Source organism: Tamandua tetradactyla, chromosome 16, assembly GCF_023851605.1.
Source record: "Tamandua tetradactyla isolate mTamTet1 chromosome 16, mTamTet1.pri, whole genome shotgun sequence".
Lineage (NCBI taxonomy): Eukaryota > Metazoa > Chordata > Mammalia > Pilosa > Myrmecophagidae > Tamandua > Tamandua tetradactyla.
This window is the reverse complement of record NC_135342.1, coordinates 64,162,636-64,190,134: the sequence shown is the minus strand read 5'-3', so window position 1 is coordinate 64,190,134 and position 27,499 is coordinate 64,162,636. Positions and strand designations below refer to the sequence as shown.

Below are 27,499 nucleotides of genomic sequence, written 5' to 3'. Positions count from 1 at the left end.
ACTTTTATTTTTATTATTTCTTTGGAGTAATGAAAATGTTCAAAAATCCATTGTGATGATAAATGCGCAACTATATTATGATACTGTGAACCACTGATTATATAATTTGGATGATATGGTATATAAATATATAAAATATCTCAATAAAATTGCATTAAAAAGAGTAATATAAGATTCCACAAGGGTTCCAGGCACTAGAGTAACTTTCCAGAGACCTACAACCTCCAGATGGGTCCCTGGTCCAGATAAGTCCTGAAACCTAGCCCAGCCTCTCCAGAACATCAGATAGTTCTATCTCCCTACCCCATATTAGTGACACACCCTTCCAATATCAAAAATTTAGAATATCCATAGCCCAAACAAGTCCAATGAGAGGTATGGAAAGATCAAAGGTGATAGTGGAATTATACATAGAAGATAGGGCTTAACAAATGAATATCAATGCTGAATCATTAAATTGATAACTTTTAGTCTCCAGTATTTTAGAGTAGCTAGAAGTAAAAACCTAAAATTGTGAAATTGTAACCTATATCAAAGTCTGAGATATGTTCTACAACTAATTGTGGCGCTGTGCTTGGAAATTTATAGCTTTTTTGCATATATGTTATTGTTCACAAAAAAAGAAGAAAAAAAATCGATTGTGACGATAAAAAAAGTATTTAAGCCCTCTAGCCTCCTATATACTGGAGTAGCTAGAAGGAAAAATATGAGAGGACAGTATGGTAGCCCATGACAAACTTTGGAATCTATCCTGTAACCACTTTTTGAAGAGTGCTTTGAAAACTATTGCTTTTTTTGTTTCTTTGCTTTGTATATATGTTATACTATACAATAAAAAAGTTTAAAAAAAAAGAGTAATGTAAGAAATCTAGACTAAAAGCTAACTCTTTTAAGTTGGAGGACTGTCATGTAATGCTTTTTGAATTACTGCTTCAAATTCATGGTTATGGCAGTTATTTTTAGAACTAAACACCATGTCTCCTACACCCTTTCATCGTGTGAAAAAAAGAAACAGACAAGATCACCATTCCTCATTCTAGCTAGTCTAAAAATCCCAACATCATGTTCCTAACAGAATGAAAGAAAGTTCCTCTCAAAGCCAATATACATTCTGCCAAAAAAGGGGAAGTCATTCTAACTCAAGCTTCTACCCTCCCACTATTTACATTTTTACCTGTTCTTGCTAGAGATAGATTTTGATCATGATCAAACATAAATACAAGAATTAAATTGCTCAACAAACATGAGTCTGAATTAAAGTTCTGCAATAGACTATAAAAATGGCCAAAATATTTTATAGCTCCTCCTATCAAGATATAGAAGTTATTTTCCCACCCCTTGCATCTGTGCTGGCTTTGTGACTTGCTTTGACCAAAAGAATGCAACAAAATTGACACATACCAGTACTAAGCCTACCTCAAGAGGTCTTATAGTGCCCACTCTCAGACTCTTATAACTCTAGGGCCACCATGAGAACAAACTCAGGCTAGCCTGCTAGAGGTTAAGAACCCATATGGAGAAAAGCCCCAGTTGTCCCACCTTAGATGCAGCCATCTAAGCCAAACAGCTCCAGATAATCTATCAGCTGACTACAAATGCATAAGCAAGCCCAGCAAAGAGTAGCCATATTTGATCTAGACCAGAAGAACTACCTAGCTGAGCCCAGACAAACTTGTCAAAATGCAAAATTGAGGTTGCTTTTTTAAACCACTAAGCTTTGGGATGGTTTATTATACAGAAATGGACAATTGATACACATTCTATAACCCCATAACTAAATCTTACCTAGTCTTTAAACCCTGATTCAAGTTTCTCATATGCACATAAGACTTTAACAGGTACTAATCCATGCTCTGATAATCCTAGTTCTTTCTGAATCCTGTTATTTTTTTTCTGTAACAAAACTTAGCACCTAGATAATGCCTTACATTATTTTCTAAGGTATATGTAAGTATTCGTGATTCACAAACAAATACCCTGAAGGTAAACACCAAGTTTTATACTTACTTTTTATTACCCAACACATTAAATACATTATGTTTAATAAATATTTATTGGTTTGATTTTTAAAGTGGCTGGAGTTTGCAACAAGACCTTTAAACTTCTTAATGCAAATAAGATTAGTCTCTTTCACCACAGGGGAGATTATGTAATTGTTAAACTTTCAAATCCCTCTACAAATATAAAACACAAGTTTCACAAGAAAGCAAAAACAGCTAGATAAAATGTAAAACATCTATAAATAAAAGATATTAAAACAGAATTAAAAGACAGTGAGTGGGAGAAAATAATTAAAACAAATTTTACAGAGAGAGGGCTACAATGCATAATATACAAAGAGATGCTACAAAGCAATAGAAAAAGCAACTAATCCAAAATAAAATGGAGGAAAAGATGTACATCAACAGTATTCAGAAGAAGTACCAATTTTTTAAAAACTGTCTAAAGATGCTTAACTCACAATCAGGAAAATGCAAATTAAATTAATGATACTGTACTCATTGGATTATTTCAAATTAAAAAGATCAAGCAATACCCAATATTGATGAAGTTATACAGAAATAGGCCTTCCTGTTCAGTGGTGACAGGAGTATAAGCTGGGATAGGCTTTTAGGAGGAAAGTTGGGTAGTATCTATCAAAATGTTAATTGGCCACACACCTTTTAACCCAAAAATATTCACTGACACCTTCTTTTTGGTATTAAAAATACTACAGGGCAACAGTGGCTCAGTGGCAGAGTTCTCGTCTGCCATGCCAGAGACCCGGGTTCAATTTCCAGTGCCTGCCCATGAAAAAAAAAAAAAAATACTAGAAAGCTTATGCAAGCTTCAGTTAGACATTGCTACCTATCATAGCTTGCCAGACCCCAACCAAAACCATTTCTGCAATCCTAAAGAACACTTAGGGCCTTAAATAAGACTCTATAAGGTTCCATGAACTAGGGCAACTTTCCAGAAACCTACAACCTCCAGATGAGTCGTTAGACCAGATAAGTCCTCAAATGTAAAGGGGCCAACCTCTCCAGAACATCAACTAGTTCCATCGCCCATCCCATATTATCGACAGCCCCTTCCAACATGAAAAACTTAGAATGGGCATAGCTCAAATACCCCTAAAGAGTGGGAGAAAGAGCAAAGGTGATTGTGGAGTTATACAGAGAAGGTAGGGTTTAACAAACGAATATGATCGCTGAATCATTATATTGATATTTCTTTTAATTTCCAGTGTCTTGGAGCAGCTAGTAGTAAAAAACTAAAAATGTGGACTTGTAACCCGTAGCCAAACTCTGAAATCTGTTGTACAACTAATTGTTGCGACATGCTTTGAAATGTACTTCCTTTTGTATATATGTTATTTTTCACAAAAAAAGAAAAAAAAAGTTGATGGTGATAATAAATGCACAGATATATGATGATATTGTGAACCATTGAGTGTACACTTTGGATGATTATATGGCATATGAAAATAAATATATATCAATATAAATAAGTAAATAAATAGAAAGCTAAATATCAATACTGCTATTATTAAGTACTGATTCATCCATGTTTGGAAAATTGCACAGTAATTTAAAAGAATGGTAGATTTGTATGTACTGACATGAAGAGACCAAGAAATGTTAAGTTAGAAAGGCAGGTTGCCAAAGAATGTATATAGTGTGATATTATTTTTTAAAAAAAATAATGATATAAACACAAAGGAAAAAGTCTAGAATGATACACTAAAATAGCAGACATGAGTTATCAGGGTGGAACTGATGGGAACCCTCTGTTCCCAGCTGGGAACATGGTAGACAATTTTTATATACTTATGCACTATTTGAATTACCCACAAGCATATATTTCTGTGCTATGTGTAAAATTTAAATTATATACACACACACCTGGACAGAAACGAAAAGTGCATAGATGCATTCAACTAAAATGAGAAAGACGTTGAGCCTTCAAGAAGGAAATCCTTACTTTTATCCATCAAACCAACAGAGTGGTTAGTGGTACACATAGATGTGAGCATGTCATAGCCCTGGGTGCTCTTGAAGGTGACTTCCCAATAGACGAGAAGGATTACCGAGCAGTTAGCTGTGCTAGGGACCCAAGGTTGGCCCCTGAGAACCACAGCTGGGCATCCTTTTAGAACCTGGAAGTAAGAGTCACAAGGTGAACCTCTGAATATTAAACTGAAAATCAACGCAAACCAGATCACCAGAGAGAGGTGAATAGCAATAAAAAATAATTAAGCTACTAATTACCAGTTACCTAGCAATCTCCCTGTGCCAAGCACCAATGATTATTTCCATTTTATTAAAGGGAAAATGAGTTTAGAGATATTAAGGAAATTAGTAAGAGTCATATAGCCTACACATGGCAGTGCCATGGATTTGAACCAAGTTTAGTTTAATTCCAACACCTATATTCTTAATTAACAATGGTATGTTAGTTAACCCATAACAGAGACAGAATGGCTTCTGAGTAGACAATATGTGGCTATATCCATACTGTATACATTAATTTAATTAAGGAAGCAATGATCAGTTAGAAAAAGTACTACCTAGCACATGGGAGCTTCAAAAAGGGTAAGAGTGGCCATTCAAATGCTTCCTAGGCAACAGGGACTCTGCTTCAAGGAGCCATTCAGGCCAAGTAGCAAGCAGACTGAACTACTCCATGTGTGAACAAAATCAAATTTCTCAACCTGCCAGGATAAAGAGCAGCATCTGTTCTGTTGATTCACCATGATATGTCACCCCATGAGGTCTCTGCAAAAAACAAACATCTGTGGCCATCTATTGGCCATAAACAAGATTTTTTTCTTATTTAGATGGTCATTTAGATATATTTATGCTATCTTTTGCTGTTTTAGGCCTGTTGAGAATTTACACAATTCAAGTGATTAACACAAGACATTATTGAGGTATGTATATACATACGTATGTATGTATGTATTATTACAAATATGCCAAAAACCTAGGTCAATTGGATTTTTCCCATAGAGCCAAGTTAATATATAAAGAAACGGAGCAAGGAGGACTGGGAAGAGTTGTAGGCAAGGATATTGTACCTTTAAGCTTGTGAAAGATTTATTGAACAATTCTGGTAGAACATACTGATAGAAAATTCATGTCTACTTTTTATCTGTTTTATGTACTGGATCTCTACATGAGATTTCTTGAAGAATTGGTTCCATCATTTAAAAGTATGCACTAATAAAGTAAAGGGAAGGGATGTCTAGTGGTCTTGTCAGCTGTGTAATGACCATTGTTTTCTTGGAAATCAATTAGAGACATTCATGCCTATGGCTAATAGAGACTATCCAGTGTTCTCTCAAGGGTCTAACTTCCACCATAAGAGAGCCCTCCTAACTAAAACTTTCACTCCCAAACTCCAAGCCTCAATAGCTGAAAGCCATTTTAGCATTATGATAGATACAAAGAGGATTTTCCAGAAATGCTAAGTAATCCCTTTAGAATGGAGGCCCACATCAGGAGGCCCTAAATATCAATATAGGTACCAGACCTGACTAAGTTCACAAACCCCAAAACTACTCCTTACTAGTTGGTGGTCTTGGAGGAATTATATAACCTCTCCAAGACTCAGGATTTTTATGTGTAAAACATAGACTACATAGGAGTACCCCAAGGATTAAATGCTTGCAAGGTGCTTTGTACTGAGACTAACACACAGTTAGGCTCCTCAAATGTTAGTTTTTATATTATTGCAGTGGGAACAAAGATTTCAAGATTAAATAGGGTATTTTGTGACACCTGACACTCAGAGTTAGAGCTCTGAAGCTATGAAAGTCAGCAGTACCCCACACAGGAACTGTTTAAAAAGTTGAAAAAGTAATCAGACATCGAGTAGAGATATGAATAAAGCTGATACAGATAGGAATAAGCTATAATAAAAGACTAGGTAAAGGATGATATCATCCACACTTTAAGACTTCAACTTCTGTGTGAGACTAAAGGGAGAGATATTTCTTTGATGCAAAATTTATATTTTGGGTAGCGCATTTCCTAATTTAACTTGTATGGTCAGTTTAATTGAACACCATAAGTACATGGGATCTTGAATAGGGTATGAGATTTTGTTGGTTTGTCCAGGCTAGTGTGATGCCCCAATAAATCCTAGAGTGATTTGGACAGTAAATAAAGAAGTATTTGCAAAGTTCCCTTGGGGGAATGGGGAGAAAGGGGGAAATATTCAACTTCCCCATTTGGAGAACTCTTTATATTCTCACAAGCAGTGGGGACAACCAAATCAGTAGGCTGAGCCCTCAATCTTGGGGTTCACCCCTATGAAACTTATTCCTGCAAAGGATACTTAAAATTAGGCCTAAGAGTCACTCCCAGGGAACCTCTTTTGTTGCTCAGATATGACCTCTCTCTTTCTAAACTGACACAACAAGTGAATTCACTGCCCTCCCCCACTATGTGGGATGTGACTCCCAGGGTATAAATTTCCCTGGCAACATGGGACAGAAATTCTGGGATGTGACAGGACCGGTCATTAGGGGATTGAGAAAACCTTCTTGACCAAAATGGGGAAGAGAGAAAGGAGACAAAATAAAGTGTCAGTGGCTGAGATTTCAAGCAGAATTGAGAGGTTACACTGGAGGTTATTCTTACGCATTAACAGATATCCCTTTTTTAGTTTACGGTATATCGGAGTGGCTAGAGGGAAGTACCTGAAACTGTAGAGCTGTGTTCCAGCAGCCTTGTTTCTTGAAGATGATTGTATAATGTAATAGCTTCTATAATGTGACTGTGAGATTGTGCAAACCTTGTGTCTGATGCTCCTTTTATCCAGAGTATGGACAGATGAGTAAAAAATATGGATTAAAAAATAAAGAAATAATATGGGGAACAAAGGTTAAAATAAACTGAGTAGAATGAAATACTAGTGGTCAATGAGAGGGAGGGGTAAGGGGTATGGTATGTATGAGTTTTTTCTCTTTTCTATTTCTTTTGCTGGAGAGATGCAAATGTTCAAAAGTATATATCATGGTGATGTATATACAACTATGTGATGATATTGTGAGCCACTGATTGGAGACTATGTATGGAATGTTTGTATGTCAAAAATATTATTTATTTGTATGTTTTTACAATAAAAATATTAAAATAAAAAAAGATTAAATAGAAGGTGGTTTGGAAATAGAAAGTAGTACAACAAGGAGAGAACATGAAGTGAACAGGAAATGAAAGGGAGTGAAGAGGGGTATGTGGGACTAAAGGAGCCTTGTATTCTGCTAAGGGTTCAGGCTTTATGCTATAGGCTATGGGGATCTAACAAAGTTTGTTTAGTACTTCATTGTTCAAAAAAGAAAAAATACATTGAGTGCTTAAATCTTGTTAGTTTAGTAGGAGACACAAAGACAACTAATTACAATACCAGGAGATGGGAGTGATAATAAAAGTATTCACAAAGTTCTATGAAAGCATAGAAGATGAAGTGACTAAGTTTGCAGAGTAGGGCAGGATCTTCAAATAACCAACCAGATGGTCAGAGATGGCATTGTCCAAAAAGTAATATCTCTACCCAGTGAGAAAGTTTAGAATAGCTGTAATTATAAAGTATTTGCACCTTCAAGCATCAGGTTGGACCTAAAGTGATGGACCCTAAAAATTAACTTCTTCAAAGATCCACAAGCTTCTTAAGGAACAGAGAAAACCATTCATATTCAAGGAAGTGGGATGATCTGAGAATCCACAGATGGAAAGAAACAGGATAGTAATTATAACATTTTTATGTAGGATAATGTATAAAGGGGTCTGGTTTGCTAAAAAATGCCCCTGGCCCCACACCAAAGACAACCATGTCCTAATCCTCAGACACTATGGATATGTCACCTTACATGGTAAAAGGAATTTGCAAATGTGATTTAGTTAAGGATCCTGAGAAGGACAGAGGACAAGGGAAGCAGAGGTCGGAATGATGTACTTTAAAGATAAAGGAATACAAGCAGCTTCCATAAGCTGAAAAAGACAAGGAAACATTCTCCACTGGAACCTCCAGAATGAACTTAGCCCTTCCAACACCATGCTGCTAGCCCCATAAGACTCATTTCAGACTTATCACCTCCCAAATTCTAAGAGAATAAGTCTCAGTTGTTTTAAGCCACTAATTTTATGATGATTTGTTATAGTAACAATAAGAAGCCAATATGGAGATTTTCTTCTAAAAATCTCAAAGCCTAAGTAAACATTATTTAATCAGTCCTCTCAGCATCCTAGAGAAAAGAAAGAAAATGGAGAAAGGTGAGAGCAACTCATCTAAGACAAGAGCAAATAAAGAGCAGAGCAGGGAATAAAATACCAAGTTTAATATCCAGAGGGGTACATGGTCCTCTTAACTCCAAAGATACAGCTCTCTGGAGGTTCCCAAACTTCCTTTGAGTGAGAGGTTCAGATCCTGCCTATGGCAAAGTCCAGGCATTTCATTTTGATGATTTTCAGGATCTCAGTAAAAGACAGTTTGGTCTGGTTATTTCTTTGGGTTATTGTCATAGCCAGTCAAGTAATGGCCATTCTACAAGAACGAGTACTAACTGGCTTCATGGCTAGCAATGTCGAGTCTCCTCACGCCAATAAAAATAAAACATACTGATATTAGCCACAGAAAATACATCAGCATCATTCATTCCCCCAAGCAGATAAACAGACTAAAGAATCGAGGGAAGGCCAAGCTTAATTTTTGCATCATTCCCAACTTGAAGATTCCTTGCAAATACATTTAAATGCTATTATCAATAACATCACCTTCTAAAATAAACATTTTTTCATTTATGATTTTTTCCCATTTTGACCATGTGAAACCTGTAAATTAAACATACTCCAGGAGATGAAGCAACAAGGCAGACAATCTCCAGCTAAGAAATTTGAAAAAAAAAAAATATAGAAAGGAGGAAAAAAAAATCAACCTTTGATGAAATAATTGCTTCTGCTGTTATTTTTTGCTATTGGTTCAGAAATGTTTTTTCTCTCTCTTCCTTTCTTGTCCCTATAGTAAGGTGTCCTGCTGTTGTGCAGATGAAAGGTCTAGTCTCTTCCAAATTTCATGCAGAGCTCTTCACAACATCGAAGCTTTAAAGGACCATGGCAAATTCAACATATTGTTACGCTTGATGGAAGAAGATAAAAATTACATGCAAAATCTACTGTATATTCAGTGTCTACAAATATTATAAAGTTATAGCTTCCTACATTTCACTAACCAGTATGTATATTGTTATATGTATGTATATACTGAAATATGTATATATAACCAATAAATATATATATTCTGATTTCAATATTTAGAAACATAAAAGGTGCACATGGCATGACTACTGTAGCAAAAATCAGAATGAAACTAAACTCTTCTAAGTTTAGATTAAGGTTTAGGTTTTGTGAATAGTTTCATGAATAGTTTTCCTAAATTGTTTTAGATAAGTGAAGCATATTCAAAGATGCCAAATAATATAAAGGAGGGAAAAGGATCTTCTAAAACTTGTGTATCTCATGGTGTTCTTTGTCCTAAGTCATCTTTATACAAGGAAAACATGGGGATGCCTGGATTTTTTATTTTTATATATAAAATTATCTCAAAAAAACATTAAAATGTAAAACTAAAGATATTGGAACGGAAAACATGGTGATCTCAAAAACAAGTTTGTCAGTCATGACTAGTTGAGGTTTCAATGAAATGAGCAAACTATCTGTACTTTAAATTCACAAGTTGGACATCAGCTAAATTTTATATGTATTTTATTATAGCTCCATTTAGACAGATTTATTCATTATATTCATTCATTCTCCTATTTAAACCATTTATTGGGTATCTACTGCATGTCAGGCATTTTACAGGTTTTAGAGGTGCAAAGATCAGCAAGACAGAGTCCCTGACTCTGGAGGGATTATAATACAGTGGACAAATTAAAAAGTAAGTGTAACAACATCTTAGAATTTCTATCTGGAAGTAGATCTGTATTATTATGGTGGCACAAAGAATATATGATTGGTTTTTCCTGGAGGGAAAGAAAAAATTAGATACAGGAGACAGCCCTTGACCAGAGGCTTAAAGCCCAACTAGGTGCAGTTGGAATAAACTAAGGTAGTGGTGGTAGAAATGGGGAAGAGGGGACAATTTCTGAAAAATCAGGGGTAGAAAATCTACAGGACTTGGTCACTGACTAGAACCAGAAAGCAAGAGAATGAGAGGAGTGTAGGATGAGTTCCAAATTTCTGATATTAGAATGAATGAATGAACTGGTGAATCTCACTTTCAACAGTTGTTTATTACATAATACATGTGAGTTATGATTCTAAATACTACAGACACAAAGTAAACAAATCACAAAAGAACCTAGCTTACCAAAGTTAGAAAATAAGTAGGCAAATGAATAAGTAACATTAGGATACATAAGTTCTGTGGAGAAAATAAAATAGGGAAAAGTGGAAAGTAGTTACTTGGGGTGGGTAGGCAACTTTATATTGTCAGTCAAGGAAGTTCTCTCTAAAGATGGGATACTGGAGTCAAGACTCGATGGTTGAAGAGGATAAAGATGTGCCAACATCTGGGCTAAATCCATTCCAGAGACAAGGAAGCACAAACACAAAGTCTCTGGGGAAGGGACAAGTCTGGAAAAGAAGGCCAAGACAACTGCAGCATGATGAGCAAGATGAAATCATAGAGATAGACGATTCCAGATTACCTGTGACTTTATAACCAAAATAAGGAATTTGAATATTGTTTCAAGTAAAATAGAAAAATTGTGTAGATTTTAAGCAGAGGAATGACAGATCATTTGGTAAATAAATTAAATAATAAAAAGAATCAGTCCTGCTCATAGACTCTTGTAATGATCTAGACTGAAGATAATGGTGGCTTGGACCAGAAAGGCTGCAGTGAAGGTGAGAAAACTTGGGCAGTTTCAGAGTCCCTTTTGGAGACAGGGCTAGTTGTGCAGGGTGAGGAAAAGAGATAAGGTTGACTCCTAGGTTTGGGCTTTAAGGATTGGGTAAATAAAACAACTGAGATGGGGAAGACTCCAGGGATCAACAAATTGCAAAAGAAGTAAGAATTCTGTTATGGACCTATTAGGCTTGAGATGCCTCTTAGACAGAGTAGAGCTATCAAGTTTGTATAAATGAGACTGGAATGTGAATGAGAGGCCAGGGGTAGATTTTAATTTGTGAGTCTTTCTCCATACATAGATAGGAAGTCACAGAGTTGACTGAGACAACCCAGTTAAGTACAAGATCGCTGAGGCTTTTCTATACTTACAAGGCAGGCAGAAAATGAGAAACCAGTAAAAAGATCAAGAAGTAGGGCACACGGGTGGTTCAGTGGTAGAATGCTCACCTTCCATGCAGGAGACCCAGATTCAATTCCTGGACTATGCACACACACACACACACAAAAAGATCAAGAAGCAGCATTAGAGAGTGGGATAAACTAGGAGAGAGTGTGATACCACAAAAGCCAAAAGGAAAAGCACTTGAAACTTGAAAGGACATGCAAATAATCATTAGTTTTAGTCTCCCAGTTGCTAGAGCAAATACCACACATTCAGTTGGCTTAAACAACAGAGATTTATTGGTCCTTGGTTCTGAGGCTAGGAGAAGTACAAAATCAAGGCATCAGAAAGGTGATGCTTTTTCCCTGAAAGCTGTGGCATTTGGGGGCTGGCTGCTGGTGATCCTTGAGGTTTCTTGGCTCCTTCATTATATGGCAATGTACATGGCAGAATTTTCTCCTTGCTTTTCTGGCTTGCATTAACTTCCAGTTTCTGGCTGCTCCCCACAGCTTCTCTTTATCCATATCCAATTTCTTTTGCTCAAAAGGTTTTCAGCCATATTGGATGATGGCCCATCCTCATTCACTGTAAGCACACTAACTTAACTAATAACATCTTCAAAGGTCCTATTTAACAAATTGGGTTCACATCCACAGGATCAGTGGTTGGGATATGAACATGCCTTTTGTGAGGGACATAATTCAATCTCCAACACCATTCGACTTGAAATCATTGGGACTGTCAATGAACTTGAGAGTTTCAGTGGAGTTGAGAGAATACTCAAAAAGAAGTTTTCACCAACCTCACAGGACAATACAGAGCAGACTTGGAATAGTTGAGGATGCTCTTCATGTGGAAAGAGTACCATTTCTTTCCTCATTTCTGCCCTGAATGATAGCAGAAGACAAATTGGGACCCCTTCCACTTCAGAAAGTTTTCAAAGATTCATTAGCTGCTCAAAATGTCAGCAGATGTGGCCAGGCCTTGAGTCCAGTAGCTTGTGGGGGACCAAGATTTCCCAAAGGAGACTGACAAAGTCCCAATTACCACAACTTCTAAAGTCCAACAGCATAATTTGTGTGTATTTATGAGACCTAATAAAGCAATTTATACAGATATATATGTTTCTCTCCCCAGAATGGCTCTTAACTCATGGTCTCCACTATGGAAAACCACCATTCACATCAGCCTTCAAAACCCAGTTCATATACTACTCCTAAAGAATTAAGAGTTGGGGCAGGGCCAAGATGGCGGTTTAGTAAGGTACACGCGTCTTAGTTCCTCCTCCAGAGCAACTACTAGGTGAACAGAAACAGTGCAGAACAGCTCCCGGGGCCACGGCAGGGAATGGACACACAGCGTACCCCAGTCTGGACTGGCTAGACTGACTGCGAGACTCTGCTGCGGTGAGATCCCCGAGCGGCGCGCGATTCCCCAAGCAGCGGCAGCTGGCGGCCGGAGCACCTCCCTTCCTCCTTCCCGGGCCGGCTGAGAGTCTCGGAGAGCCAAGTGTCCCAAGCCACGGTGGCCGGTGCCCCTCTTTTGCGGGCGGCTTCCTAGACCGGCTACGAGTCTCGGATCAGAGGGCTACCCAAGCCACGGTAGCCGGCAACCGGCGCCCCTCCTCCGCGGGTGGCTTCCTGGTCCGGTGGCGAGTTCCCCAGGCCGCGGCGGCCGGCAACCAGTACCCCTCCAGGGAGAGGAGGGAATTTCCGACATTGGCAGGGACTGGGTCCAACCAAACACCAATAGGGGCATTAATAATAGGAGCCACAGGGTCCCCTCAAGCCGCGGCGGCTGATGCCCCCACCACGCGCGACCCCCCGGACCAACTGAGAGAATTGGATGGGAAATCCCCAGGCCACGGAGAACGGTGACCGGGGGGATCCCTTCCAAACACGTGAGACAAACGTGTGCCACGAGTGCCACCTACTGGGCAGGATAAGAAAAACAAAACCCAGAGATTTCACAGAAAAATCTTACAACCTGTTGGGTCCGACACCCAGGGAAATCTGACTAAATGCCCAGACGCCAGCAGAAGATAACAGTCCATGGTCAGAATTGAGAATATGGCCCAGTCAAAGGAACAAACCAATAGTTCAAATGAGATACAGGAGCTGAGACAACTAATGCTAAATATACGAACAGAAATGGAAAACCTCTTCAAAAATGAAATCGATAAGTTGAGGGAGAACATGAAGAAGACATGGGCTGAACAAAAAGAAGAAATAGAAAAACTGAAAAAACAAATCACAGAACTTATGGAAGTGAAGGATAAAGTAGAAAAGATGGAAAAAATAATTGATACCTACAATGATAGATTTAAAGAGACAGAAGATAGAATTAGTGATTTGGAGGATGGAACATCTGAATTCCAAAAAGAAACAGAAACTATCGGGAAAGGAATGGGAAAATTTGAACAGGGTATCAGGGAACTCAAGGACAATATGAACCGCACAAATATACGTGTTGTGGGTGTCCCAGAAGGAGAAGAGAAGGGAAAAGGAGGAGAAAAACTAATGGAAGAAATTATCACTGAAAATTTCCCAACTCTTATGAAAGACCTAAAATTACAGATCCAAGAAGTGCAGCGCACCCCAAAGAGATTAGACCCAAATAGGCGTTCTCCAAGACACTTACTAGTTAGAATGTCAGAGGTCAAAGAGAAAGAGAGGATCTTGAAAGCAGCAAGAGAAAAACAATCCATCACATACAAGGGAAACCCAATAAGACTATGTGTAGATTTCTCAGCAGAAACCATGGAAGCTAGAAGACAGTGGGATGATATATTTAAATTACTGAAAGAGAAAAACTGCCAACCAAGACTCCTATATCCAGCAAAATTGTCCTTCAAAAATGAGGGAGAAATTAAAATATTCTCAGACAAAAAGTCACTGAGAAAATTTGTGACCAAGAGACCAGCTCTGCAAGAAATACTAAAGAGAGCACTAGAGTCAGATACAAAAAGACAGAAGAGAGAGGTATGGGGAAGAGTGTAGAAAGAAGGAAAATCAGATATGATATATATAATACAAAAGGCAAAATGTTAGAGGAAAATATTATCCAAACAGTAATAACACTAAATGTTAATGGACTGAATTCCCCAATCAAAAGACACAGATTGGCAGAATGGATTAAAAAACAGGATCCTTCTATATGCTGTCTACAGCAAACACATCTTAGACCCAAAGACATACATAGGTTGAAAGTGAAAGGTTGGGAAAAGATATTTCATGCAAATAACAACCAGAAAAGAGCAGGAGTGGCTATACTAATATCCAACAAATTAGACTTCAAATGTAAAACAGTTTAAAGAGACAAAGAAGGACACTATATACTAATAAAAGGAACAATTAAACAAGAAGACATAACAATCATAAATATTTACGCACCGAACCAGAATGCCCCAAAATACATGAGGAATACACTGCAAACACTGAAAACGGAAATAGACACATATACCATAATAGTTGGAGACTTCAATTCACCACTCTCATCAATGGACAGAACATCTAGACAGAGGATCAACAAAGAAATAGAGAATCTGAATATTACTATAAATGAGCTAGACTTAACAGACATTTATAGGACATTACATCCCACAATAGCAGGATACACCTTTTTCTCAAGTGCTCATGGATCATTCTCAAAGATAGACCATATGCTGGGTCACAAAGCAAGTCTTAACAAATTTAAAAAGATTGAAATCATACACAACACTTTCTCGGATCATAAAGGAATGAAGTTGGAAATCAATAATAGGCGGAGTGCCAGAAAATTCACAAATACGTGGAGGCTCAACAACACACTCTTAAACAACGAGTGGGTCAAAGAAGAAATTGCAAGAGAAATTAGCAAATACCTCGAGGCAAATGAAAATGAAAACACAACATATCAAAACTTATGGGACGCAGCAAAGGCAGTGCTAAGAGGGAAATTTATTGCCCTAAATGCCTATATCAGAAAAGAAGAAAAGGCAAAAATGCAGGAATTAACTGTTCACTTGGAAGAACTGGAGAAAGAACAGCAAACTAATCCCAAAGCAAGCAAAAGGAAAGAAATAACAAAGATTAGAGCAGAAATAAATGAAATTGAAAACATGAAAACAATAGAGAAAATCAATAAGACCAGAAGTTGTTTCTATGAGAAAATCAATAAGATTGATGGGCCCTTATCAAGATTGACAAAAAGAAGAAGAGAGAGGATGCAAATCAATAAGATCATAAATGGAAGAGGAGACATAACTACTGACCTCACAGAAATAAAGGAGGTAATAACAGGATACTATGAACAACTTTACACTAATAAATACAACAATTTAGATGAAATGGACGGGTTCCTGGAAAGACATGAACAACCAACTTTGACTCAAGAAGACATAGATGACCTCAACAAACCAATCACAAGTAAAGAAATTGAATTAGTCATTCAAAAGCTTCCTAAAAAGAAAAGTCCAGGACCAGACGGCTTCACATGTGAATTCCATCAAACATTCCAGAAAGAATTAGTACCAACTCTCCTCAAACTCTTCAAAATAATCGAAGTGGAGGGAAAGCTACCTAATTCATTCTATGAAGCCAACATCACCCTCATACCAAAACCAGGCAAAGATATTACAAAAAAAGAAAACCACAGGCCAATCTCTCTAATGAATATAGATGCAAAAATCCTCAATAAAATTCTAGCAAATCGTATCCAACAACACATTAAAAGAATTATACATCATGACCAAGTAGGATTCATTCCAGGTATGCAAGGATGGTTCAACATAAGAAAATCAATTAATGTAATACACCATATCAACAAATCAAAGCAGAAAAATCACATGATCATCTCAATTGATGCAGAGAAGGCATTTCACAAGATTCAACATCCTTTCCTGTTGAAAACACTTCAAAAGATAGGAATACAAGGGAACTTCCTTAAAATGATAGAAGGAATATATGAAAAACCCACAGCTAAAATCATCCTCAATGGGGAAAAATTGAAAACTTTCCCCCTAAGATCAGGAACAAGACAAGGATGTCCACTATCACCACTATTATTCAACATTGTGTTGGAGGTTCTAGCCAGAGCAATTAATTAGACAAGAAAAAGAAATACAAGGCATCAAAATTGGAAAGGAAGAAGTAAAACTATCACTGTTTGCAGACAATATGATACTATACATCGAAAACCCGGAAAAATCCACAACAAAACTACTAGAGCTAATAAATGAGTACAGCAAAGTAGCAGGTTACAAGATCAACATTCAAAAATCTGTAGCATTTCTATACACTAGTAAAGAACAAGCTGAGGGGGAAATCAAGAAACGAATCCCATTTACAATTGCAACTAAAAGAATAAAATACCTAGGAATAAATTTAACTAAAGAGACAAAAGACCTATACAAAGAAAACTACAAAAAACCATTAAAAGAAATCACAGAAGACCTAAATAGATGGAAGGGCATACCGTGTTCATGGACTGGAAGACTAAATATAGTTAAGATGTCAATCCTACCTAAATTGATTTACAGATTCAATGCAATACCAATCCAAATCCCAACAACTTACTTTTCGAAAAACCAATAAGCAAATTTATCTGGAAGGGCAGGGTGCCCCGAATTGCTAAAAACATCTTGAGGAAAAAAAACGAAGCTGGAGGTCTCGCGCTGCCTGACTTTAAGGCATATTATGAAGCCACAGTGGTCAAAACAGCATGGTATTGGCATAAAGATAGATATATCGACCAATGGAATCGAATAGAGTGCTCAGATATAGACCCTCTCATCTATGGACATTTGATCTTTGATAAGGCAGTCAAGCCAACTCACCTGGGACAGAACAGTCTCTTCAATAAATGGTGCCTAGAGAACTGGATATCCATATGCAAAAGAATGAAAGAAGACCCATATCTCACACCCTATACAAAAGTTAACTCAAAATGGATCAAAGATCTAAACATTAGGTCTAAGACCATAAAACAGTTAGAGGAAAATGTAGGGAGATATCTTATGAATCTTACAATTGGAGGCGGTTTTATGGACCTTAAACCTAAAGCAAGAGCACTGAAGAAGGAAATAAATAAATGGGAGCACCTCAAAATTAAACACTTTTGTGCATCAAAGAACTTCATCAAGAAAGTAGAAAGACAGCCTACACAATGGGAGACAATATTTGGAAACGACATATCAGATAAAGGTCTAGTATCCAGAATTTATAAAGAGATTGTTCAACTCAACAACAAAAAGACAGCCAACCCAATTACAAAATGGGAAAAAGACTTGAACAGACACCTATCAGAAGAGGAAATACAAATGGCCAAAAGGCACATGAAGAGATGCTCAATGTCCCTGGCCATTAGAGAAATGCAAATCAAAACCACAATGAGATATCATCTCACACCCACCAGAATGGCCATTATCAACAAAACAGAAAATGACAAGTGCTGGAGAGGATGCGGAGAAAGAGGCACACTTATCCACTGTTGGTGGGAATGTCAAATGGTGCAACCACTGTGGAAGGCAGTTTGGCGGTTCCTCAAAAAGCTGAATATAGAATTGCCATACGACCCAGCAATACCATTGCTGGGAATCTACTCAAAGGAATTAATGGCTAAAACTCAAACGGACATTTGCACACCAATGTTTATAGCAGCGTTATTTACAATTGCAAAGATATGGAAACAGCCAAAATGTCCTTCAACAGACGAGTGGCTAAACAAACTGTGGTATATACATACGATGGAGTATTATGCAGCTTTAAGACAGGATAAACTTATGAAGCATGTAATAACATGGATGGACCTAGGAACATTATGCTGAGTGAGTCTAGCCAAAAACTAAAAGACAAATACTGTATGGTCCCAATGATGTGAATCGACATTCGAGAATAAACTTGGAATATGTCATTGGTAACAGAGTCCAGCAGGAGTTAGAAACAGGGTAAGATAATGGGTAATTGGAGCTGAAGGGATACAGACTGTACAACAGGACTAGATACAAAAACTCAAAAATGGACGGCACAATAATACCTAATTGTAAAGTAATCATGTTAAAACACTGAATGAAGCTGCATCTGAGGTATAAAAAAAAAAAAAAAGAATTAAGAGTTAAGGCATATGCGAGACTGACCCTTTCTAAGCTTCTTCTTCATCTGTGCTCTATTCATAAAAAACACTTTATAATGGTGTTCCCTGGACTCATGCAGTGTGTCAGCCCTTAATGTCAGTGTTAGATTTTGAACCCAAACCCATTTGACTCTACAGCCTGAGCTCCTTGCGCTATACCACACAATGATAAAACCAAAGGTACAACCCTCTAATCACAGAAATTAAAGAATCAGATGGATTAGGAGGAATTGACTTTCTCAGGCCTCCTGAAATCACCCACAGAAAAGGAGTGAGGTATCAGAAATTTCATTAGAGTTCCTTGGACCCTAGTTCTAACTACTCTACCAAGAAAATGAGCTGTGTAACCTTGGGAAAGTCACTTCACTTCTCTGGGCCTCCATGTCCTCATCTGCCATGGGGAGAGTTTCTAACATAGCTGACTATTTTTAAGACCAAGACTGTCTACATGTGATCATGCATATTTTTATAAAGAGCACTTCAATCAAATGTATACACACTTTAGGAACAGATAAATATTTTCAATGAAAACATTACCATCAATTTCAATACACTTTAAAAGCATATACTTCATGTTTATAAATTTCTACTTTGTCCCCTGTCTTCCAAATAACAACTTCCATGTGGCAATATATTTAGTTTAGCTTCAAATAAATTTTAGCTTCAAATTTATATCTTAATCTTGGCATCTCAGAAACTTTTTTTTTTCATTTTCTAATGATACTTTAAAACTTCACCTATATTGCCTAAATTATGAAATTGTTCTGCCATTTTTATTCACTATTTTTTCAACCTTATTATAGTTAAAAGAAGAAATTGTAGGAACTATCCCCATGCCAATCAGTGGCTTAATTACATAACAGTAAAAATTATCGAATCTCTATCAATATTTATAAATATCAAAATCTAAGCAGTGTATGTGTTTTACTGAAATAATCCATAGATGGGTGGAGTGTGTGTGTGTATATGAATGTCATCTTCATGAATTTTCAAAATTTAGTGATTAACCAAAATGTCCAAAGATAATCAGTTTAGCCAAAATCATATGTTAAAAATGGTCATAAATATAAAAGTTGGAATGGACACAGCCCAAATACCCTTAAAGAGTGAGAGAAAGATCAAAGGTGATGGTGGAGCTATACAGCGAAGGTAGAGTTTAACAAATGAGTATGATTGCTGAATCATTACATTGATATTCTTTTAATCTCCACTATCTCAGAGCAGTTAGAAGTTAAAACCTAAAATTGTGGAATTGTAACCCATACCAAATTATGAAATCAAAATTTGTTCCACAACTAAATGTTACAATGTGCTTTGAAATCTATTGCTTTTTTGTATATATGTTATTTTTCACAAAAAAGAAAAATACATTTCTTCTAGTCTCCAGTGTTTTGGAGAAGCCAGAAAGAAAAATCTGAAATAGTGGAACAGTAACCCATAACAAACTCTGAAATATGTTCTGTAACTACTTGTTGAAGTGTACTTAGAAAATCATTGTTTTTTCTTTCTTTTCTTTGTATATATGTTATATTTAATAATAAAAAGCATTTTTAAAAACTGGTCATAAATAATGACCATGTATTAGGATGATAATATATATGGCAAATATTTTATATAACATATTACACATGTGTTCAAGAATTATTAAGGAAGTTAGGTTACTACCATATGGTTCCAATGTTTAGATGATGGCTAAATCTGTATGATAATAAAATTCTGGGTGAAAGACAATTAAATAAAGACTCCAAAGTAACCTAGACACTATCTGAAAATGACAAATTTCCAGCTGCAACAAATTATAACTTCTGGCTTTCATTGCTATGAGATCCCAGACACAGAGATAAATGGTTTACATCTATCATATACTTTAATTCTCACAACTCTTTTTGCCCCTCAACTTTTTCACTACTTAGCACATATAGGAACTGATGAAGTTTGTCGTGCTTGAGGGCTTTCTGTTCAAGAAGCCCACATACTGAAAAAGTTCTGCCTACAAAATAGTTTAATTTCCCCACTTTATAAATGAGGATGCTGAGGCTTGAGGCAATTACCAACTTGTCCATGGTCTCATTACTGGTAAATGGCAAAGCTGAGACCTAAAACCAAGAGTGCCCACCAAGGCACATATGAAACCAGAAGGAAAGAGAGACGATAAAGACTGAGATGGTATAACTTAGGAATGCCTAGAGTGTACAATGATGGTGATTAAATGTACAAATTAAAAATGTTTTTGCATGAGGAATAACAAAGAAATGTCAGTATTGCAGGGTGTTGAAAATAGATGGTCATCCATATTTTAAAACTTTAACTCTGTGTGAGACTAAAGGGAGAGATATTTCTTTAGTGCAAAATTTATATTTTGGGTAGTATATTTCCTAATTTAACTTGTATAGAAGTCTATTAAACACCATAAGTACATGGAATCTTGAATAGGGCATGAGATTTTGATGGTTTGTCCAGGTTAGTGTGATGTCCTGAAAAATCCCAGAGTGATTTGGACAGTAAATAAAGTATTTGCAAAGCCCCCTTGGGGGAATAGGAAGAAATATTCAACTTCCCCATTTGGAGAATTCTTGATATTCTCGCAAGCACTGGAGACAACCAAATCAATAGGCTAAGCCCTCAATCTTGGGGTTCACCCCTATGAAACTTAACCCAGCAAAAGACAGGCTAAACTTACTTAAAATTAGATCTAAGAGTCACCCCCAGAGAACCTCTTTTGTTGCTCAAATGTGGTCTCTCTCTTTCTAAGCTGACACAGCAAGTGAACTCACTGCCCTCCCCCACTACGTGGGACATGACTCCTGGGGGTATAAATTTTCCTGGCAACATGGGACAGAAATCCCGGAATGAGCTGGAACCCAGCATCAAGGGATTGAGAAAACCTTCTTGACCATAAGGGGAAAGAGAGAAATGAGACAAAATAAAGTGTCAGTGGCTGAGAGATTTCAAACAGAGTTGAGAGGTTATCCTGGAGGTTATTCTTATGCATTATACAAATATCCCCTTTTCAATTTATAGTGTATTGGAGTGGCTGGAGGGAAGTACCTGAAACTGTAGAGCTGTGTTCCAGTAGCCATGTTTCTTAAAGATGATTGTATAATGATATAGTCTCTACAATGTGACTGTGAGATTGTAAAAAACCTTGTGTCTGATGCTCCTTTTATCTAGAGTATGAACAGATGAGTAAGAAATATGGATTAAAAAAACAAACAAATAAGTATATGGGGAACAAAGGTTAAAATAAATTGAGTAGAATGAAATACTAGTGGTCAATGAGAGGGAGGGGTAAGGGGTATGGTTTATATGGGTTTTTTCTTTTTTCTCTTTATTTCTTTTGCTGGAGAGATGCAAATGTTCAAAAAATGATCATGGTGATGAATATACAACTATGTGATGATATTGTGAGTCATCAATTATACACCAGGTATAGAATGTTTGTATGTTTTGTTTGTTAAGGTTTGACAATAAAAATTTTTTTTAAAAAAAGCCCCCAAATCCATTTTTAATCACTATACTGCATTGCCTAGCAGTGGGAACATTTTTCAAAAATCTTCCAACAGTAAATGAAAAAGTCAAGGAGCAACTCTTAAACACTTAGACTTCTCTAAAAATCATTTATGTTGCTTTCAATCATGGAATTTATAAAACAGAACACTACCGCCACTTCTCGACATCAGCAATCAGGTAAAGCTGTTTTTTTTGAGTTCTGTTTGTTTTTTTTGTTTTTTTTTTTTTATGGGCAGGCACCAGAAATCAAACCCAGGTCTCTGGCATGGCAGGCAAGAACTCAACCTGCTGAGCTAGCGTGGCCCACCCCAGGCAAAGTTTTAAGCCTTAGGTTCATGTTCAAATATCCACTAGATTCTTTTTCTACCTAATTTCCCCAAAATCTTTTTTTTGTTTGTTTCTGTTAGTGACATATTAAGATGAATAGCTTCACCCCCTCAGAAGCTAACAACAGAAATATATAACTGATATATTCCTGCAAAAGTAACATTCATATACAAATAGTTTATACAAAATCATAATTAAATGTGGGGTTGAATAGTTATTATGTAGTTCACAAAAAAAAGAACACACACCAAAAGTATCTCAGAAATAGAATGTACCTTCATCACAAGGGGTTGGGAGGAGAATTCTCCCTGAATAAGAAATGCAGGTTTATTTTATCCTAAATCAGACCTAGGGGATTAAGGCTGCTCTTTTAATCTACTTATGCATAATGATCTCTCAGATTAATCGCAATGTTTAATAGAATAGTATCATTAATTAGACATGTCATTGCTTCAGGCTGAAAATTATTGGAAATAAAAAGTAAAGGTCTATATTCCAAAGGTTCATAACAAAAAGATTTCCATTTCTATCACTGCAAATCTTATTCAGTTTCAATTCTCAGTGGCAATTCCGCAACCAACTCAGTCATTGTAACACTAGCACTCAGAAATGTTTCTCAATTAAGAGATAACTGAACTAGGGCTTGTCTTATAAGATACTTTCTATGTTATTTATAAGTCAATTACATTTTCTTAGGGCAGGTATGTTCCAAAGAAAATTGTTCATTGTTGCCCAGATTTTTATCGTGTCACATTAGGGATTTCAGACAGAGCTGAGGCATAGGGTAGAACCATTGGATCATCAGTTGTCATCCATCAGGTGGATGTCCTCCAAAATGTTCTCATATTCAACTGGTCATCTCTTACAGATCACTGAAGTCTCCTCCTCTTCCCCATAAGCCCCTTGTATTACATGTGTGCCACTCTAATCATGCAGGAAAATTCTACTGTTCTCCCAGTTCATCAGAACTCTACAGGGCTCTCTCAGGCACCCTATGCAGTCTTTCTTTTGCCTGACACTATGCTAGATGCAGTAAACTTCTAGAATAAAATTGCTTTCCAGTGCCCTTGTCCAGAAAAAAAAGACACAGGTGTCCTATGTCCCTTGATTCTCCAATTTATGTTGTGGTCTTCTTGCCCATCTACCCTCACCCTCCATTCTTCCCTTCCACCTTTAGCCTCCTCATTCTAAGCATTCAAACAAATGACCAAGCCTCCTATCTCCTAGTGAAAAACCGAGGCTATCAGGGCCAAACTTCCTCAATTTATGACATACCTATCAATGAATTTTCTCAGCTATAAAAAGTTGATACCTTTGCTTATATCCTATGTCATCTGCATCCACCTCTTTAGGAGCCTCCCCCTATCTATTATTTGTCTCCTCTGTATCTTCAACCTGTTTCTTTGATTCCTTCCCCTAATCTTATAAAATAAATATGTGGTTGTCATTAAAATACATACACAAGATCAGCAATGAGAACCACATGCAAAAATAAACCCTCCCTACACACTTTTAATTCTCATCTTCCCCTAAAAACCTACGCTTCTTCAAAAATTAGTGAGAAGAATGTTCCAGTCAAAGATAAGAGTATGTGTGTAGACTCTGAGACGGAAAGGAACATGGTCCTTCAAAAACTTAAAGGTTAGGGTAGGTGGAGAGTTGGGAGCAAGCAGCAGGTGGATAGGAAAGGGCTAGATGACAGGAATTTTCTGAGCCACATAAAGGACTCTAAGCTCGAGTTTGTTGTAAAGATTAAATAACAGTACGTTTATTAAGTGTGTGCCTAGTGCATGTTAAGAAAATGAAACTATCACTGTCTTAAAATATATTAACCTGATTCTTCTAACTTCATTAAGTCACCCTCTGAAGCGGCAGAAGTGAAAACAATCCCTTCCTTGGCTTGAAGACTAACTTGGCACGCAGGATAAAGATGAAATCATTCAAGACTGTAGATAGAGGACTCATTTGGGAATGTTTGGAAACAGTGATGAATGGACAGAAGATATATGTAGCAGAATCCATGTGCATTGCACATAAATATGCAAAAATAAAAAATAATTTGCTCTGAAGGTATTCTTCTAGTAAATGGAGGTTGGTTATGTGTGCAGAGAGAAACAGGACTAAAATTTGTCAAAGATAACTCAGTCCCACAGGACAACTAAATGGAAAGGTGATCCTGGACTGAAAGCTGTACTGGGGGGGGGGGGGAGTGTAATAAAGGACATGGTTGGGAGAGTTGATGAAATTGGATAATGCATTGTAGATTGCACAGAAGTATTTTATCAATATTAGACTTCCTGAGTTTGTGGTGTTACTATGTAAGCGAGTATCCTTGTTCTTGGGAAATATATACAGAAAGACTGAGTAAAGAGGTATGTTTTATGCAATATACTATCAAATGATTCAGAGAATAGAATGTGTATAAATATAAATGTGTATATATAATGTATATATACACACAGATAGATAGAATGATCAAGAAGCAAAAATGGTAAATTGATTTAAAGGGTACATGAGAATTCTCTGTACTACTTTTGCTATCTTTGGGGGTTCAAGGGCTGGATTCTGAACTGTCCTCTGAACCCTCACCATCCGGTATCTTCCACAAAGATGCCTCTTTCCCTCCTGCGGTGCCGTCTGCTGAAGTCCTCAGCTGGTGGAAATTTTGCTCTGTTCCGTTGGCACTTTTGGAGTCCAGTGAGATTTTCCCCGCTATGCTGACTTTGTCCCATCTCAGCCCTTGCTTCTTGCCTGTTGATAATGCAAAAGAAGCCTTGGGATTAGAGAAATCCCTTTCTCTCTCTACAAAGCCTGACTCTCAAACGACTACTGCCTCACTAACTTCCCCAACTAATTTGATAGTTAAAGCTCAGCAGCGGCTTGGTTGATCTTGGTCTAGTATTTCACTTTTCCCTGGACTCTCTGAAACTTGTGTGTCATCCAAGGACATGCCCATGGCATCTTGATTTACAGAAATAAAAAACACACTGTCTAAACACTTTCATAAATGTAGCTCTTCCATGTTTCCCATTTAATTAAACACTTTAATTAATCTCAAGCTTTATTTTCTGCTTCTCTATTTTATTTTCTATTTCCCTAGGTGGTAGAAACACAGTTGACACTATCAGCATAAAAACCCTGGACACCATCAGCATAAAAACCCTCAAGATCCCTGCTAGTCATCACCTCAACATTCAAGAATGGCAATAATAAACATAAATGCAAGATTTAGAAGAAGAAATGGGTGAACTTTATATAAATTTTCATAATTCTATCTAATACATTAAAGGAAACACTGGTGTGGTGATTCTTTAAACAGTTAAAATTTCCATTAAAAACTTCAGTGCATATACTAAAATTCACTATAATTAAAATCTATAAGCTACAATTATTGCATCAAAACAAAGCATAAAACTGCAGAATGAGTCTTGGATTCCCTCCTCCTGCCCACGACAATGGGATTAAGATCAAAATCCTCATTTTCTTATTAAGTGATGTGACAGTCCTATATGTATATAGAAATTCTCTACAGTGTTCAATAATTATCAGTAGCCTAGAAATAATTTAGAGTAGTAAAATAATAAGGATAATCATAAACAAATTGAGCTGCCTGGAGAAAGGCTCCAACTCTTCCACAGTGAAAGGAAGTCTGTGAGGCTTCAGCTTGAGCACCGGTTGGGCTATGAAATCACAAAAGGGACCTGGACAGCGAGCAAAGAGGAACTAGGAAGATCACATGTCTTCAACGAGCTTAAATTGGTTTTAACACCTCTCTAGCCCCTCTTCGGACAACAGCATTAAGACTGGGTTGGAGATGGATATATTTTTTTAATTATTCTTTTCTCCTTTCAAATCTCAAACGCAAAAATAAAACTAAAAAGAATTCACAACCTTCCTAGTTTGGAATAATGAATTTTGGGGCTTTTGATTCCCTTGAAAAACTTAAAAGAAAAAAAAAGAGGACTTTGCTTAACTTGTGTTAGGTATATTAGAGATGTTGCCAGCAGGGCATTTGCCTTTTTAAGCACTGTAGATCCTTCTAGAAAAATGAAGTTAATCAGGATATAGAAGAGATTTTATGTCTAGGTTAATTTAAAATATCCCATGGCCTCTCCTTTGTATCGAACTCATATGTACAATCGTATGTAAATTTATTGAACATTTTTCTTATAAACTAACATAAGGCCTGAATAATCTTAGAGCAAATAAAAATTCTCTTCCTATGAAACTAATGCAAAAAAAAAGCAATCCAATATTCCCCAAATAATAATTTTTTATAAAGAACAAACTGCTACAGAAGTTTTTTTATTGAAAAAGAAACTTTCATTACCTTTTTGAGTGACTGGGAATGCAGACTTACAATGAAATTTTCTTGGCTCTTTATCATGACTCTAAAATGTACATATGAATATTAAATCTATATTTTATAAGATGATGTATTTTCAATTACACACAAAATAGATAGATGCACATATCCTAAGATTAAACTTTACAAATCTATTCATATGAACATTGTCTTTTCCTTTTACTAAAATTCCTTTCTTTGTGTTCATACTATACCTGATCACAAGGTAACCCAAAACACTTTTACTTTAATAACTTTTACACATTCATAAATATTTTTAAACCCCGTAAATGTTTAACATTAGTATAGCATATCAAAGTACAGTTCTTTTCTCTGCATATAAATCATTTCTAATCTAAAGATTTGGGTTGGAGTGTATGGGGGGAGGAGTTGTAGAACCACACAAATCTTTCTGGCCAGTGAATAAAGGACATTCCCAGACATTAACTTTTCTTTACAAATATGAAAAACATATCAAATATATATCCTATAATAAGATGTTTTCCTCACGTTTCCTTTGGGTAAAGTCTGTTTAGTGCATTCCTCTTCATATTGTCCTATGGAATTTCTAGTCAACTTTGTGTCATTTTTTTCCCTCTGCAAAGGGCTGCCTGCTGGAAGGAAGCCAGAATTGCTGTGATATTATTCACTCAACCAAGACTAATCATGTTAAATTCAGGCAAAAAAGAGTTATAATGTAAAAGAAAAATGAAAAGAAAAAATATATATATATATCATGTCTAATGAAATACACACACATATACTGCCCATTTCACTACTTCTAATGAAAAACAGATAGCTTCCACCCAGTGTCTGTGTTTTGAAAAGATGGGCTATGAAAAGACACAAGACATTCACAGGATTGAGGTGGACACTAGGACTGCTAAAAGTTATACAATTTGAAAGTTATTAAACCCTTGTAGCCATCT

At 36.6% G+C, this 27,499-nt stretch overlaps 1 long non-coding RNA gene across 4 annotated transcripts in view; it reads right to left on the bottom strand.

Moving 5' to 3' along the window:
• Positions 1 to 27,499, bottom strand: part of LOC143660354 (uncharacterized) — a 135,276-nt gene that overhangs the window by 13,368 nt on the left and 94,409 nt on the right. For 2 of the 4 annotated variants that reach the window (XR_013163977.1, XR_013163979.1), the window contains exons 1-3: positions 27,081 to 27,186; positions 26,556 to 26,616; positions 24,815 to 24,976 (exon numbers count right to left, since the gene is read on the bottom strand). The exons of the other annotated variants lie outside the window; for them this stretch is intronic. This is a non-coding gene — a long non-coding RNA (uncharacterized LOC143660354). Of the gene's footprint in view, positions 1 to 24,814; positions 24,977 to 26,555; positions 26,617 to 27,080; positions 27,187 to 27,499 lie in introns of those variants that run through there. 4 annotated transcript variants of the gene reach the window in all.